Source organism: Phyllobates terribilis, unplaced genomic scaffold (assembly GCF_046119375.1).
Source record: "Phyllobates terribilis strain yellow unplaced genomic scaffold, ASM4611937v1 Scaffold_2__4_contigs__length_985480577, whole genome shotgun sequence".
Taxonomy (NCBI): domain Eukaryota; kingdom Metazoa; phylum Chordata; class Amphibia; order Anura; family Dendrobatidae; genus Phyllobates; species Phyllobates terribilis.
In genome coordinates, this window is record NW_027362762.1 from 212,542,505 (window position 1) to 212,560,244 (window position 17,740).

Sequence of the window (17,740 nt, forward strand, 5' to 3'; positions counted from 1 at the left end):
TTCAATTAAATTCAATGGCCGCGAATTTGCAGCATAATCGCGGTGTGTGTGGTACTACAACTCCTCTTCATCCCGGCTACCACGTGGTGAAAAAAAGAGATAAAAAAGTTAAAAATTAAAAAAAAACCTGTATACTCACCTCTCCAGTCTCCTCCCGGCTGCGTCCTCTCTCCTCGTCCTTTAATCAGCTGATGGTCAGGCGACCGCTGACGTCAGCGGTCATGTGATGGTCGCGTGACCATCAGCTGACTAAATGACGTCACCACAGGTCCTGCAAGTACACCATGGGACGCCTAGGAGAGAGGACACGGCTGGGAGGAGACCGGAGAGGTGAGTATACAGGTTTTTTTATTTTTAACTTTTTAATTCTTTTTTTTTTTTTTACTATGGATGCAGCATTTAAAGCATCTAAGTTGGTCACACAATATAAATCCATGCCAGTTGCATGGATTTATATTGTGTGACCAACTTGTCATGCACTTTTCCAAGTGATGCTCAAAATCGCTTGGAAAAGTGCTTGTAAAAACGCTTGCGAAAACGCATGTAGAAACACTGAAAAAACGCTTCTCCCTGGCAGAAAAAACGCATATAAATCTGGATGCGTTTTTTCTGCCAGAGAGAAGCAAAAGCGCTCTGCATCAAATCTGCATTGTGGGCACTAAGGTTCAGGCGGAGGTGCAGAGTCAGCAGTGTGCCCCTGTTTGTGTTTGCGCAACTTCCTATCTAGGTTGCCGGAGACATGGCTGAGTTAAGGGAGTCAGAAAAGGGGAACTGAACTAACGTCCTAGATATGGTCAGAAAGTCCAATATGAAAATGATGCCTGACCATCCTGTGAGTCACTGGCCCAGTGCCAAAACTCACACAGTATTCCTCAGAAGTACGTCGCTCCTGGCCGAGGTCTGTTAATTTAGTTTCTGCAAAAGCTACTTGGTCAGGGTCATCATATAGGAGCCCTCAGACCTCAAAGAACGAGTTGACCGTGGATAATTGTAGAGCATCAGAGGCTAGAGAAAAAGCCTAAACCTGGAAGTCACCCTGCAGGAGGAAAATTGAGTCCCATATACTGGCTCTCGGAACCATACGAATATGTACAGAGCCAGAAATACAGAAAGTTATTTTTCTATAAAATAGTTTTTATTGTGTAAATGCAACAAAACATAAAAAAACAATATAAATGTGGTATCGCTGTCATTGTACTGACCTGAAGGATAAATCTACCTAATCAATTTTACCACACACGGAATGGTATAAAAAAATATATATATTCCTGAATTGTTGGTTTTTGTTCATTCTGCCTCCCAAAAATCAGAATAGAAAGCGATCAAAATGTGCTCGAAAATGGTACCAGTAAAATCTTCAACTCGTCCCGCAAAAAAAATCAGTCACATGACTCTGTTGGTCGAAATATGGTAAAATTATAGCTATATAAATATGGGGATGCAAAAACTTGTTTTTTTGCAATAAAAAGTCTCTTTTACTGTGTGACAGCAGTTAAATATAAAAACTGATTGTTCATTCTGCCTTCCAAAAATCACAGTGAAGCTTGGCTCACATTTATCCTGCGCTCTACACTGAGCACTTACATCGGGGTTTCTGTGTAAATCTCTGAAATACCTGATTCACACGAAACCCCCGGCGGAAGATTCCCTACAGTGACGCAGATGGAGGCACTATGGATGCCATCCGACCTGTGATCTTGCGGTGTCTGTCTTTTTAGGCCTGCATAAAAGCGAGGTCCGCCACAGTTGTTTGCAGTTCTGGAAAGAAGGACACCTCTGAACAGGGGCCAGACAGAGTCCAGAGTAACTCTCCTGCCTTATTATAGTCAATTAACCAATCGGGGGTTTCATCTTTCACGTCACTCAGAGATTTTAATGGAAACCCCAAAGTAAGTGCTCAGCATAGACCGCTGGATAAATGTTATCCAAAATGTTATATAAAATGTTCCCAGTAAAAGCTCAGGTCTGTCATCTGTCAACAGAAATATAGGGGGCTTCTGACGCGCCCCCTGGGCCGCGTGGGGAACCAGGAACCGGGCCTTTGGTGGGATGCTGGGGGTTGTAGTCACCATGGCGATGACCCGGTCCCGTGGCTCAGGGTGGTCAAACCAGTGGCAGTCTATTGATATGGTTTTCATTATTTTCAAATGTCCGACTACGCCACCCGGGGATTGCGGTCAGGATGAACCGCCGCTGCAGGGCAGACCGCTGGGGCTGATGTTGGTGAGCAGCACGGGGATGGTATAACTCCCCAAGGGAAGAGTGTAGCCCCAGGGCAGTGTAGGTGAATGATGGGAGTGATGGTGCGCGGGAATAATAACTCAGAGTCTCTGTAATGCAGTCCAGGATCTTTACTCACAGTTCGTTACTCCACGTTACTCTGGCCGGCTGTAACTTCCCGCGTCACACCATGTTCACCAGGTGAGGGGGCTCGGCCAACTCTCAGATAATTTTGGAGCGCTTCACAGGACCCCCTTCTCGTGTCCTTCCTCTGGCCTGTCATACCCCACCAGTGACCACGCTTCTGTCCGGCTGCCTCGGGCCTTCTCTGGGTAAACTTCGGCGCCAGTTTCCCTGACCCTATGTGGTGCCTTCCTAGCGGGTGTAGCGAGGGGCTGCACCATATAAAATGTCACAGCCTCCGGTTTCTAGTTGAGGGTAGTTCCCCGCCTCCACTAGTTTCGGGGACCGGTCTCCCCCTTGGCCCGACCCCACTACTCTGGTAGATGCGGGCGTATGGTGGCTATCAGCCGGTCCACACCCCTGGGGTCCCTTCTCTCCTCTGTGTTCCTGAAGCCTCCTCCGCTCTTCTTCATCTCTTCTCCCCTACTCTCTCTCTCTCTCTCCTTTCAGTGCTGACTGGGCCTCACAGGCTAGACCCGTGTCCGGAGCAGAGCTTCACAGAGTCCTGCTCTGTCACATCTTCTCTCTGACTCCACTGAACTGACTTCTCCTTGAACTAAGATGGTGCCCACCTTTTGTACCTCTCCCTAGGTGTACCCTGCTCCTGCACTACCGGGTTCCCACTTTACTAGGTGTTCCCTCCCCCCACTCCAGCCAAGGACAGGGACTGTCATGCTCTACTTGGAGCATATCGGTCGCCCAGCCCCCCGGACATGTGGTGTAATGCATGCAGGTGTCGGGGTCCTGGTCCACACTCCATTGTTACCTGAGAGTGAGATATCGCACATCTGGGAGAGATGCAATACCTCTGTAGCAACCGAACCCCCAGGGTGCTACACTTCCACGTTACTGGTAGTACAAAGGCTTTGGAAAAGCGCAATGGATCCTTACCTCCCAAAAGAAATTCAGCAAATTCTGCGCTCCCCTCTCTCCTTCAGAGCCCCAGGGAGCCTAAACCGCATTTAGCGTCCACATGTTTGGCATTTCTGTAGCGATGAGAGCCAGCCTAATTTACGGGTGCTTGTCTACAGGAGCACGAGCTGGTCACTACAATGTACTGGTCACTACAATGTGCTGGTCACTACAGTGGGAGTTTGCAATTTTCACTCAGCAACATCCACCACTGCTTGTTTCTGGAAAACACCCATGGAGTCAAAATCGTCACTACACCTGTAGATAAATTCCCAAAGGCATATAATTTCCAAAATGGGGTCACTTGAGGGGGGTTCTGCTCTTTTTGCACTTAGGGGCTCTGTATATGGAGTTCGCAAACTATTCTAGGAAAATCTGTGCTCCGTCCCTCCCGAGTCTCTCCGTGTGGCTAAGCAGTACTGCACAGTCACATATGGGGTATTTTTACATTCAGCAGAAATTGTGGGACAAATTTTGGTGCCATTTTTACCCATTTCTCAGTGTGAAAATGTAAAATCTGGGGCTAAAACAAAATTTGGTGGTAAAACTGTAGTTATTTTTTCTTCACTGCCCAATTGTATAAAATCACTGCACCGCTAGATGAATTCATTGAGAGTTGTAGTTTGAAAAATGGGGTCACTTATAGGGGGTTCTGCTGTTATGGCACCTCAGGGGCTATACAAATGTGAGATGGCACCCTCAAACCAATCTAGCAAAATCTGAATTCCAATATGGCACTTCTTCCCTTCTGAGCTTTGCACTGGGACTCAAAAGAAGTTTTCGACCACATATGGGGTATCGGTGTACTCAGGAGAAATAACACAACAAATTTTGGGGTCCATTTTCTCCTGCTATCCTTGTGAAAATGAAAAGATTTGGGGCTAAAACGGCATTTTTGTGGGAAATTTTTGTTTTTTCATTTTCACAGATCAACGTTGTAAAATTCTATGAAGCACATATGGGTTCAAGGTGCTCAACACATGTCTAAATAAACTCTCTGAGGGGTCTAGTTTCCAAAATGGGGTCACTTGTGGGGGGTTTCCACTGTTTAGACACATCAAGCGCTCTCCAAACGTGACATGACACCCGCAGACCATGCCATCAAAATATGCATTCCAAAACGTCACTTTTTCCTTTCTGAGTCCTGCCGTGCACCCAAACAGTAATTTTAACCCACATATGGGGTATCTGCGTACTCAGGAGAAATTGAACAACACATTTTGGGGTCCATTTTCTCCTGTTACCCCTGTGAAAATGCAAAATTTGGGGTTAAAAAACATTTTTGTTGAAAAAATTAGACTTTTTTATTTTCATGGCTCAACGTTATAAACTTCTATGAAGCACCTGGGGGATCAAAGTGCTCACCACACATCTAGATGAGTTCCCTGAGGAATCTAGTTTCCAAAATGGTGTCACTTTTGGGTGGTTTCCACTGTTTAGGCACATCAGGGGCTCTCCAAACGTGACATGGAGTCCGCTAACACAGGTCTGCAAAAAATAAAATTTCAAGAGCTGTTTTGGTTATTCCACATAATCTTTATGTTTTTTGGTGCACTGAATCCGAAAATGACCTCCATTTTGTCATAGGACATCACGTTTCCTAACAATTTAGGTAAATATGTCAAATAAGGCAATAATGTGAAATAAATGAAAATAGACTTAAAAATATACATTTTTTATTACAAATTTTTCATGAAAATCATTTTTTAACTGAAATGAGCTCACTAACACTCACTAAAATGTTTTTTTTTCCCTGTGAGGCTCCTCTTGGTACATTTACACTTGTGAGTAGCATCTGGAATGTCTCTCTGAAGCATCCAACAGTAGTCTGCCATCATTGTAATGCTCCATTTTCCCTGGTATCTTCTTTCCATCTCTTAAATGTCCTGGTGGAATCGTTCACCTTGCTCTTTACTCACAGCTCCCAAATTGTTAGGAAAGTAGTCAAGGTGGGAATGGAGGAAATGCACTTTCAAACTCATCAGGCAACCTAAAACTTGAAATGCTTTCAGCATTCGTCTGACAATTTTTTTGTAGTCAGGATCTTTTTTATTGCCTAAAAAAGTCTCTATGACCTCTTTAAATGCAATCCACCCTTCTTTTTGTGGATCCGTCATGATATTGACAAACTCTTTATCAGCTATAAGCCTTCTGATCTCTGGTCCGACGAACACACCTTCCTTCAATTTTACCTCCAAGAGGCTGGGAAACTTGGTGACCAAGTATTTGAAGCATTGCCCATCTTTTGGAAGTGATTTTATGAATTGCTTCATCAAGTCCAATTTTATGTGGAGAGGTGGTAGAAGAACTTTATAGGGAGGTACCAAAGTTTCTCGGATTACATTTTTTTCACCGACTGTGAGCACCCTTGGCTGCCAACTCTTCTTGGTCCAGTGATTTTGTCGGTCTCGACTGTCCCACAGACACAGAAAACAAAGGTATTTGGTATACCCAGTTTGTTGCCGAAGCAGCATGCACAAATCCCCACACACTTGCCAACCGTGGTCTTCATATTTAAGTTTCACGAAGAACCAATTCCAAGTTCTCGTAGGTTTCCTTCAAGTATACAGAATGACCTACAGGGATGGAAACGTAAAAACCGCAGTTGTGGAGTAAAACTGCTTTGATACTTCTTTTTGAAGAATCTATAAATAGATGCAATTGTGCTGAATCATATTGGATTTTGAATTGACCCATCAAACCTTCGACATCTATGCAATAAACCAACTTGTCTTCCTGGGTAAAGTAAGGAACAAACTCCTTTTCACAATGTCTGAACCATGAAAAAGACACTCCTGGTAACAATAAATTCCTGCTTTTGAGCCTTGATCCGAGTAACTCAGCGACATCTTTGGGAAGATTCAAGTCTCTTTCTAAATCCTTCATCTCCTCCTGGTAAAAAAATTTTGGTCTTGAATCATCTTCAAAGTCAGATCTTGATTCGTCATCTGGTTCAGGTATGATTCCACCTTTATCGGAGCTAGATATCTCTTCCAAGGTAGCAGGGGCCTTGGGTACTGGTATATCTGTGCCATGGGGGATGAGACGAATTGCTGAGTGAAGATTGGGGTATGAAATGGAATGCTTCCATTTGGAATTATACCCTTTCACATTGCATAAACAAAAGTAACAGTCGTCACTATGGTTCTTTTGCTCTCACCATACCGTAGGAAACCCGTAACGGAAAGCTTTTTTCTTACCCTTGAACCAATTTCAGAGGTCCTCAACACACCGTTTGCACACTCTATGAGGCGCCCCAACTTTATCTTGATCTCCAAGTTTTAGTCCGAAGTATGCGAAGTTTACTTTTTTCACAAAGTCTGTAATATTCAGCTGTTGATTCAACACTGTATATTCACCACAAATGAAACAGAAACAGTCAGGCGAATTAATACACTTCTGCAAAGCCATAACGCTAATTTGGGGAAACACGGTTGATGAATGAAATTCCAATGCAAACTTCTTGAAAGCATAAGGACCTTTCATTATGTCACTAACCACCTGACTGTCACCAGCCAATCAAGCAGTTCCTATTGATGTTAATGGGGAAAGAAAATAAGCTGCATTCCGATGATTCACACCAAAGTTTATAGAAGAACCTATAGGTTTGTGGCAAGTCCTGACGTTTAGGATTTTTTCAATATTTTTTTCATTATTAAAACGCCAAAAGACATGGAAATTATATGAAAATAATCAAACAGCTTTTTAATCGCAGACGTGTGTAATTATTCCAGTAAATTTTACATTCAAAAAGTCAAATGGCGCTTCTTCCCTTCCAAGCCCTGCCCTGCACCTAAACAGTAGTTTTTCCCCACATATTGGGTATCCGCGTACTCAGGAGAAATTGCACAACAAATTGTATGGTGCAATTTCTCCTGTTACCCTTGTGAAAATGCAAAATTTGGGGCAAAAAAGCATTTTTGTGGGAAAAATTTGATTTTTTTTTATTTTCATGGCTCAACATTATATTAATGTGTAGGCACGTCAGGGGCTCTCCAAATGCGACATGGCATCCGCTAATGATTCCAGCAAATTTTGCATTCAAAAAGTCAAATGGTGCTCCTTCCCTTCTGAGTCCTGCTCTGTATGTGCAATTTCTCCTATTACCATTGTGAAAATAAAAAAATTGGGTCTAAATAAAATTTTCCATTCCATTAATTCCTGTGTAGCACCTGAAGGGTTAATAAACTTCTTGAATATGGTTTTGAACACCTTGAGGGGTGAAGTTTTTAGAGTAGTGTCAATTTTAGGTATTTTTTGTCATATAGACTTCTCAAAGTAATTTCAAATGAAATTCATGAAATAATTAAGAAAAAAAGGGCTTCCCTATATTGTTGTGTCCGGCCAGGTACAAATAGGCAGCTGGTGGTTGGGGGCAGCCCGTTCCTGCCTGCTGTACCTGGCTGGACACAAATATAGTGCGAAGCCCCACGTCAATTTTTTTTTAAATTATTTCATGAATTTCCTGAAATAAAAAAAAATTGACGTGGGGCTTCGCACTATATTTGTGTCCAGCCAGGTACAGCAGGCAGGAACGGGCTGCCCCCAACCACCTGCTGCCTATTTGTACCTGGTTGGACACAACAATATGGAGAAGCCCTTTTTTTCTTATTTATTTCATGAATTTCATGAAATAATAATAATAAAAAAAATAAAAATAAAAAAAAAAATATGTGGGTCTTCGCCTTATTTTTGTGTCCAGCCAGGTACAACTAGGCAGCTGGGGGCTGGAATCTGCAACGCAGGGAGGGCCCAAGCTTTCTGGGCCCCCCCCGCTGCAAACTGCAGTCCGCAGCCACCCGGGAAAATGGCACGTTCATAGAAGTGCCATCTTCTGGCGCTGTACCCAACTCATCCAGGGCCCTGGTGCGGTGGCTCACTGGGTAATAAAGGGGTTAGGGCCAGCTTGGTATTATCAGCTGGCCCTAAGCCCGAAATTCATGGGGTCACGCCAATATTAGACATGACCGCCATGAATTTCTAATAAAGTATTTAAAAAAAAACACAACACCCAGAATAAAGTCCTTTAATTGAAATAAACACACAATTCTTTATTGTTCTAAATTAAACCATACCTACCATCACGCTCATTCCAGCTGAAGCCAACGATCTCCTGCAATAAAAGAAAAATAATAAACCAACATCATCCTTACCTTTCGATGGTTCCCAGGACAGCTCCAGCTCTGGTACATCCTGATGACAGGCTGGATCGCAGCAGAAAGCTGCCATCCAGCCTGTCATGCCGTAGGCAGACACTGAGAAGCGCAGGCATGCTTGCGCTCCTCTGTGACGGCATCCAGATGAGCCGAGTCTCTCACGCTCGCCGCATGCTCAGGAGAATTCTCCCACGCTGTCAGTGACGTGCATAAGGTGAGCTGAGTTCATTGTCGGCTCATCTGGATGCCATCACAGCCTGACACTGAGGAGCGCAAGCATGCCTGCGCTTCTCAATGTCTGCCTGCGGCATGACAGGCTGGATGGCAGCTTTCTGCTGCGATCCAGCCTGTCATGTGAATGTAGCAGAGCTGAAGCCGTCCTGGGAATGATGGAAAGGTAAGGATGATGTTGCTTTATTATTTTACTTTTATTACAGGAGATCGTTGGCTTCAGCTGGAATGGGCGTGACGGTAGGTATGGTTTAATTTAGAACAATAAAGAATTGTGTGTTTATTTCAATTAAAGGACTTTATTCTGGGTGTTTGTGTTTTTTTTTAACTTGCACTATGGGGTTAGTAATGGGGGTGTCTTATAGACGCCTCTCCATTACTAACCTGGGCTTGATGTCAGCTGGCATTATAAGCTGACATCAACCCCAGCCCTATTACCCCACTGCCACCGCTACAGGGCAGTGGGAAGAGCGAGGCTAAGTGCCAGAATTGGCGCATCCTGTGGATGCGCCATTTCTGGGGCGGCTGACGGCTGGTGTTTCTAGCCTGGGAGGGGGCCAATATTCATGGCACCCTACCTGGGCTATTAATATCAGCCCCCAGCTGTCTGCCTAGCCTTTGCTAGCTATTAAAATAGGGGGGACCCCACGTCATTTTTTTGGGGGTCCCCCATTTTAATAGCTAGTAAAGGCTAGGTATTCAGCTGGGGGCTGATATTAGTAGCCTGGGAAGCTCTGTGGGTATTACCCCATTCCCAGGCTTCAAACATCTGCCCCAGCCATCTGCTTAACCTCTGCTAGAGACTAAAATTACAGGGAACCCCACGCCAATTTTCTTTTTAATAAATCCTTTATTTTAACACTAAATGACAAGTACAGTAACCAACACTGTCACTGTACTTATTATATGTGTGACTGACATGTTTCTATCTAATTTATGTGTGATGCTCTATCTTTCTGTTCTAAATTGTCGGGTACCGATGCTGAATTGCCGGCCGGCTTTTTTAAAGAGACGGTGCATGAAAACACTATTATTTTTTTAAATAAATCCTTTAATACTAAATGACAAGTACAGTAACCAACACTGTCACTGTATTTCTTATATATGTGACTGACATGTTTCTATCTATCTAATCTATGTGTGAAGCTCTATTCTTTCTGTTCTAAATTGTCGGGTACCGGTATATGCCGCTGATGAATTGCCGGCTTTTCATGTTTCACTGTGAGCACTGTTCCCATCGATTTGGGCAACCACTGTAATGCCACAACCACCATGGCTGTGGCATTAACGTCTTAAAAAAATATTAATTCCTGCTATTCCATTTAATTGTAATGTAAGGGAGATAATGTAATGTCAGCGCTTGAGGAGGAGAATTCTCCCACGCTGGGATGGCATTCTGATGACAGGCTGGATCGCAGCTGAGCACTGCCATCCAGCTTGTCATCCTTCAGAGACACTGCAGAGCGCAGGCATTATGTGAACTTCCGATTCCGGTATTCGATATTGTAAAAGTATCGGAACTCAGTATCGGAACTCCGATACAGCGAATATCGGTTGATATCTGATATTTCAGTATCGGAATGCTCAACACTACTCAGCACGTATAGTGCTAGTTCAGTCACAGGGTCGGCCATTGATGGGCACTTGTCCTGATTCCAGAAAGCCTGACTCCAGAGATATGTCATTTACTGGATTACTTGGTGCAGTTTTGATAGAATCCCTGCTTTCTATATGGTAGATGAAGCAATGGTCATAATGTACAAGATACATTTAATACATTTTTTAATACATATACAGTACAGACCAAAAGTTTGGACACACCTTCTCATTTAAAGATTTTTCTGTATTTTCATGACTATGAAAATTGTACATTAACACTGAAGGCATCAAAACTATGAATTAACACACGTGGAATTATATACTTAACAAAAAAGTATGAAACAACTGAACATATGTCTTATAGTCTAGGTTCTTCAAAGTAGCCACCTTTTGCTTTGATGACTGCTTTGCACACTCTTGGCATTCTCTTGATGAGCTTCAAGAGGTAGTCACCGGAAATGGTTTTCACTTCACAGGTGTGCCCTGTCAGGTTTAATAAGTGGGATTTCTTGCCTTATAAATGGGGTTGGGACCATCAGTTGTGTTCTTTTTTTCGATGGTGTAATGACTCTTCACTCTTGCCTTTCTCTGTGTAGCTGCTTCTTAGTCACTGCAAACTGATATCTGGCATTTAAGAAGAGGTAGGTGCAGAATCAAACTCTCCAGAGACAAGTGTGTGAGCTGGAGAGGCTAAGGATAGGTTCTACTACCCATCTTAAAGCACCAAGTAATATGATGGCGATATACAATATAAGCAAGCAGAATAATAAATAACTCAGAGAAGGATATTTATCTATGCACATAAAATGCAATATGGAGATAAAACTATTCTATCTGTATATGAATGAAGGAAATGAATGAACAGAAGGAAATTGAGAAAAGTAGATACTTACCCATCTTTGGCTGGGAGGACGGGACATACTGTATTTATATTCCATAATTCAGTCTACTGTATTGCCCTTATGAGAATGGAAAGTATTTTATATTGTTGTATATTGTTGCACTAAAAAGTAAAAAATAGCTTTTTACATGATCACCTTTTTGCCTAATAAATAATGTTGCTGAGGTCATCAACGATTGATTGCACAGATCCCCGACGATTGTGAGGTATACTTTAGAATCAAAAGTTGAACTAGAACTTCCATTAAAGTCAAATATTCTTTAGTTAAAGACTTGTATAAAAAGCAAATTCCACTGTAAGTTAATGGGAACCTGTCACCATGACAATACAGTCCAATCTACAGGCACCATGTTATAGAGGAGGGGGAGCTGAGCAGATTGATATATAGTTTTGTGAAAAAAGATTCAGTATAATTTGTGTTTTAATCGTTTAAACCACTGGTCTTTCTGGGATTTTGGGTCCAGTGGGCGGTCCTATCAGTGACTGACAGCTTTCTTTGTATAAGAGTGCATACAGATAGTTGTCAATCACTGATAGGACCGCCCACTGGACCCAAAATCACAGAAAGACCAGGGATTTAAACGATTAAAACACAAGTTATACTGAATCTTTTCTCACAAAACTATATATCAATCTACTCCACTCCTCCTGCTCTATAACATGGTGCCTGCAGATTGGACTGTATTTTCATGGTGACAGCTTCCCTTTAAAGTTTCTCAATATTACTCAAATTTTTATTTTTTTCCCCTTTTTCTTGGAGCAAATACCTAAGTCTAGAAAAAGTTAGGCTTCATGTTAAGTTGTTTTTCAGATGATTGAGCCTATAGAAAACATTGACTTGAAATGTGGTTGTAAAACAGTGAAGAACCCCTTGAAACTGCATCCAGTTTACCAAATGACATTTCTACCTGAGTACCAAATTCATCCTGATTTTCTAGTATTCTTATTAAAGGTTATCCTAAGTCATATTGCACAATTCATTAAAGGGTTGATTGTGACTTGTAGGATTGCTGCTTCCAATAGGTGGCGCTATAGAGTTCAAGTCCTCTTTTTCTCTGAAGAGGCAATTTGCAGGTTATTCTAAAAAATTATAAGCAATTCCCTATCCATAAAATAGGGGATAATTTTCTGATAACTGAGGGTCCGACCACTGGGATCCCCAGCGATACAGAGAATAGGGCTCTGCAACCCCTTCTTGAATGGAGATGAGATGTGCATGCTCGACCTCCGATCCATTCATGGTCTATGGAACTGCCGGAGAAAGGTGAAGGCTAATCATGTGCACTCCTGCTCCAATCAAGACCATTATCGTAGTTCCAGAGCCTCAATCTTGGGGTCGCTGCAGTCTGACCCTCATTAATTGGCAAGTTATCACCTACTCTATAGATAAGGTATAACGTGTAATTTTGGGGAAAAACCTTTAAACTTCTAGTTTGCTAATTCTACAATGTACATACATGTGTCAACACAAAAAAATTGGTTTCCATTTTTTTCATGTAATAATTTTATTTTTATATTATTTTTGGTTTTGCATTACTACTAGTATTTCCCTAAAAATAAATAATGTCCATTTGCAAAAAAATTCTTGACACAATTTCATTGCTATTGCTACTTCTTTCACGGAGGTCTGCATTTCAGCAAATATAATTCATATACACATTGCAACACAAGAATTACTCCTGCAATTTCAAACACATTCGGTCAAATACAGATAAAAGCTGCCCTTTGGGGATGTCTCATGCAATCAACTTTGCATTTTATTTTGTACATACATTAAAAAGGATTGCGGAGTGAAGCACTTCTTATTGAAGCCAGTGCTTCAAAGAAATGACATTTTATGCTAGCAATGCCATTGCTTTCAACTTCAGACACAAACTTCAGCACTTTTCCTTGATTCTTTACTTTCATGGCTAAATAACAATGTAGTACTAATGGGAATTATTCGATAGTTTCTTTCTTTTTCTTTGATTGTAACCTCCAACCTCTGTCTTGCATGTACCAGCTGTCTGAAGTGTCCCAAGTTGAAGAAGAAGCAGATGGTGCATGAAAGTCCAGGTAGCTCCTTCTCTAGAATATAATTTCCTCTGTTCAAATGTTTCATATCTCAAAGGATGCAAAATCCCATTTGCGAACTGTGCAGAAAATAAACAACTACTACACAAGAAAAGATGGTCAATAAAATAATACTTATCTAGGAAACTTCATAGAGATTTCTCACAAAGCAATTGAATGGCACCATGGCCTTCTGTTGTAATGGCGTGTGGAATTGTACTATCTGAAGTCGATCATAAGGACAGTATTTTCTGCATAAAATACAATCCACATTTCAGCATGGTAAATCTTATAACAAAATAACTTGTCCATTATAGATTTGAGAAATTGAGGTTTATCTATGTTTTTGATAAGCACAAATAAATACCCATCAGCCTCTTCGTACTTTGATGTTTTTATCGACCACTTTCCTATTAAGATCTTGATATAAAGCAAATATTTAAAAAGGACCTGTCTCCAGTCCCGGACATGTCGATTTTTGTAAATACGTATATTTCCCATTGAATAAAAATTCTGGAGAAACCTGTATTGTGCTATTCCTCTTTCACCCTTCTTTGACATTTATGAATAATTTGATAACTGGGAGTCACCAACCTATTGTCAAAGGGACTTGTCTCTACAGAACCTGGCAATATCCGCATTAATTGGCTAGTGTCAGAATGTTTAATTTCACCCCCCCCCCCATCTGGTAACACCCAGTTGTCAATTTATTCATATATTTCTAGGAGGAATAAAAGAGGAACAACACAATGTAGATTTTTTTAGTCTTTTCTGTATAAAAGTGCATTTTAAAATTTCCTTATAAACCAGGGTAAATGTGTTGCCGAAAGTATCCTGCAACTCATCCTGGCAAAAAACAATGATATTCATAAACAATTCAAAAGCTTGTGCTTTCTTTTCTTCATGTGTCCCCTAATTATTTCCATGGATGCGCCACCGAGGGCACCGGGTAACATATTTGGTGAACTTGTGAAATGTTATCGATTTATTTGTATAACTTTATTCATTCAGTCACCAACACTAATTTGAAGAAAGACTCCCTGCAAGCTCACCTTCTAAGATATGGGCCTTTGAATTTAGTGCAAATTTTTGTGGTCTTTACAAAGGGGGCTTTGCTCACATATTCTCTGGGGGCATTCTTTAAGCTGCTCTGCATTATTATCCTGTGAGCCACACCCTAAAGACCATAAAAATTTCACTAAATATAAAATGCCAATTTCTTTGGAACTGTATGGCTGATTTAAAACAAACAAAAAGCAAACATCCCTACCACTTGTGTCTCACCTCTCCATGTTGCTAAACCAGCCGTTATCTAAACTGGGGAAGTGAAAGGAAGCCAAGCATAGCTACTAATTAAAACTTTGCTTAGGAAAGATGAGTGGATAATAGTGCTGAGTCCTGGAAGGGGCCACCCCCCAATGTATACTACAAAAAGTCCAAAAGGGCGCAACTTTAGTATACTGATGTGGTGGCCTTTTTAGATTTTGATAAAGTAACTGTTTTCTCTGCTGCAAATCTAGCAGTTTTCTAATACTGAGCAGTGTATAACTCCACCCACACCACTGATTGGCTGCTTTCTGTGTGCACTGTGCATAGACATAAACCTGCCAATCAGAGGAGATAGGGTTACAAAGGACAAGAGGAATACATGGCACAAGACAACTAGTCCTCTAGTGATAATCTCTTGCTAATAAAATGGTAACTTTATTAAAACTACAGCAAGCAGCCCAGTAAGTGACACATCACTGGAATAAGGGTATCTGCCCCTACTTTATGCTGCTCTCAGATTAAAAAATGAAACCTGGTGATAGATTCACTTATAAAATACAAAAGAAAATTCCCCAAAATGCAGACATTTAACTGTGTCTATCTACGTCACAAAGTGTCTTTGTTGCAAAAATTTTTTTGATTTTGCACATCTGTTTTACTTGTCAACTTTTACAGCTGTATACATCACATTAATACTGGACGCAGTAGCAGGTACCGGCTTTTTTTCTTGTACCTACATAGCATTTTCTATTTTTTAAAAAGTGAATTTGAATTTTTTGACAAACAATATGGAGACATTTAGCATGTGCACGAGTTTTACTAGTCCAATTTGACAACTGTACACATAGGCGGATTATAATGAGGGCAATTCGGGCGACCGCCCGGGGCCCCGAGCCTGCAGAGGGCCCGCGGCTCCGGGCGGGGTGTCTAATGCCGGATTGCCCTCATTATATGTGCGGGCCGCCGCGGCACAGACCGGTAGCAGTGGCGGGAGGGGGGGCCCCGTACCGCTCCCCCAGCAGCAGCCGCCGCTACTTCTTCATCGGCCGGGCCAGCATTGCAGCAGTTAACTTCCCTGTGCTGGCCCGGCCGCGTCACTGCTAGGAGACACGGCCCTGGGCGCGGCCGTGTCTCCTAGCTGAGACGTCACGCAGTGCGCGCTCGGCCTGCACTGCTACTTACCACGGGAGAGGAGCAGGAGCCAGGAGGACTGGAGCCGAGCCGGGGGATGGTGAGTGTGTGTGTATGTGTGTATGTGTGGGCAGATGTCATTGTGTGATGTGTATGTGTGTGTGTGTGTGTGTGTAGGCAGATGTCATTGTGTGATGTCTGTGTGTGTGTGTGGGCAGATGTCATTGTGTGATGTCTGTTTGTATGTGTGTGTGTGTGTGTGTGTGTGTGTGTAGGCAGATGTCATTGTGTGTGTGTGTGTGTGTGTGTGTGTAAGCAGATGTCATTGTGTGATGTCTGTTTGCATGTGTGTGTGATGTCTGTGTGTGTGTGTGGGCAGATGTCATTGTGTGATGTCTGTTTGTATGTGTGAGTGATGTGTGTGTGTGTGGGCAGATGTCATTGTGTGATGTCTGTTTGTATGTGTGTGTGGTGTGTGTGTGTGTGTGTGTGTGTGTGTGGGCAGATGTCATTGTGTGATGTCTGTTTGTATGTGTGTGTGTGTGTGTGTGGGCAGATGTCATTGTGTGATGTCTGTTTGTGTGTGTGTGTGTAGGCAGATGTCATTGTGTGATGTCTGTGTGTGTGTAGGCAGATGTCATTGTGTGATGTCTGTTTGTGTGTATGTGTGTGTGTATGTGTGTGTGGGCAGATGTCATTGTGTGATGTCTGTGTGTGTGTGTGTAGGCAGAGGTCATTGTGTGATGTCTGTTTGTGTGTGTGTAGGCAGATGTCATTGTGTGATGTCTGTTTGTGTGTGTGTAGGCAGATGTCATTGTGTGATGTCTGTTTGTGTGTGTGTGGGCAGATGTCATTGTGTGATGTCTGTTTATATGTGTGTGTCGGGGCAGATATCATTGTGTCATGTCTGTTTATATGTATTTTTGTGTTTCAAATGTGTTTATGCGTGTATGTATATGTCTGTATATGTTTGTGTGTGTGCGTGACTGCGTGCGGCCTCCTGCTGAGTATAGTTGGCGCTGTGCGGCCTCCTGCTGTATCTGGGGGGGGTGCCGTGCGGCCCCCCGCTGTGTACAGATGGCTACGTGCGGCCCCCCGCTGTGTATAGATGGCGCCGTGCGGCCCCACGCCGTGTATTGATGGCGCCGTGCGGCCCCCTGCTGTGTAGAGATGGCGCCGTGCGGCTCCCCGCTGTGTATAGATGGCTACGTGCGGCCTCCCACTGAGTATAGATGGCGCTGTGCGGCCTCCTGCTGTCTCTGGGGGGGGCGCCGTGCGGCCTCCCGCTGTGTATAGATGGCTACGTGGGGCCTCCCGCTGAGTATAGATTGCGCTGTGCGGCCTCCTGCTGTCTCTGGGGGGGGGGCGCCGTGTGGCCTCCCGCTGAGTATAGATGGCGCTGTGCTGCCTCCTGCTGTCTCTGGGGGGGGCGCCGTGCGGCCTTCTGCTGTGTATAGATGGCTACGTGCAGTCTCCCGCTGAGTATAGATGGCGCTGTGCGACCTCCTGCTGTCTCTGGGGGGAGCGCCGTGCGGCATCTATACTCAGCAGGAGGCCGCACGTAGCCATCTATACACGTATACTCAGCAGGAGGCCGCACGCAGCCATCTATACGGTGCCATCTATACACAGCGGGAGGCCGCACGGCGCCATCTATACACAGCGGGAGGCCGCACGGCGCCATCTATACACAGCGGGAGGCCGCACTGCGCCATCTATACACAGCGGGAGTCTCAGTGCTTTGCAAGAGCAGTCAATAAATTCTGCTTGACTAATTCTGAGCACCCTAAAGTCTGGTTCGCTTCTAACCTGCTGTCTTCATTTTCAGCTTGCTGAATTCTAACTCATTTACTGTCATTCGAGACGATGCCTTTGCTGGTCTCTTTCACCTTGAATACCTGTAAGTGCTCCACTTAATGTCATATTTTTGATTCTGTTCTTCATCTTTTGGCATGTGCAATTGTATGAGCAAGTATTCATATGAATTTATGACCTACTTAAACCTTCGAGGACCTTAAATTTTATTCAATCAAATTTTTTTCCAGTTTAAAACTATGGGACATATATGTGCCTTGGTCCTCAAAGG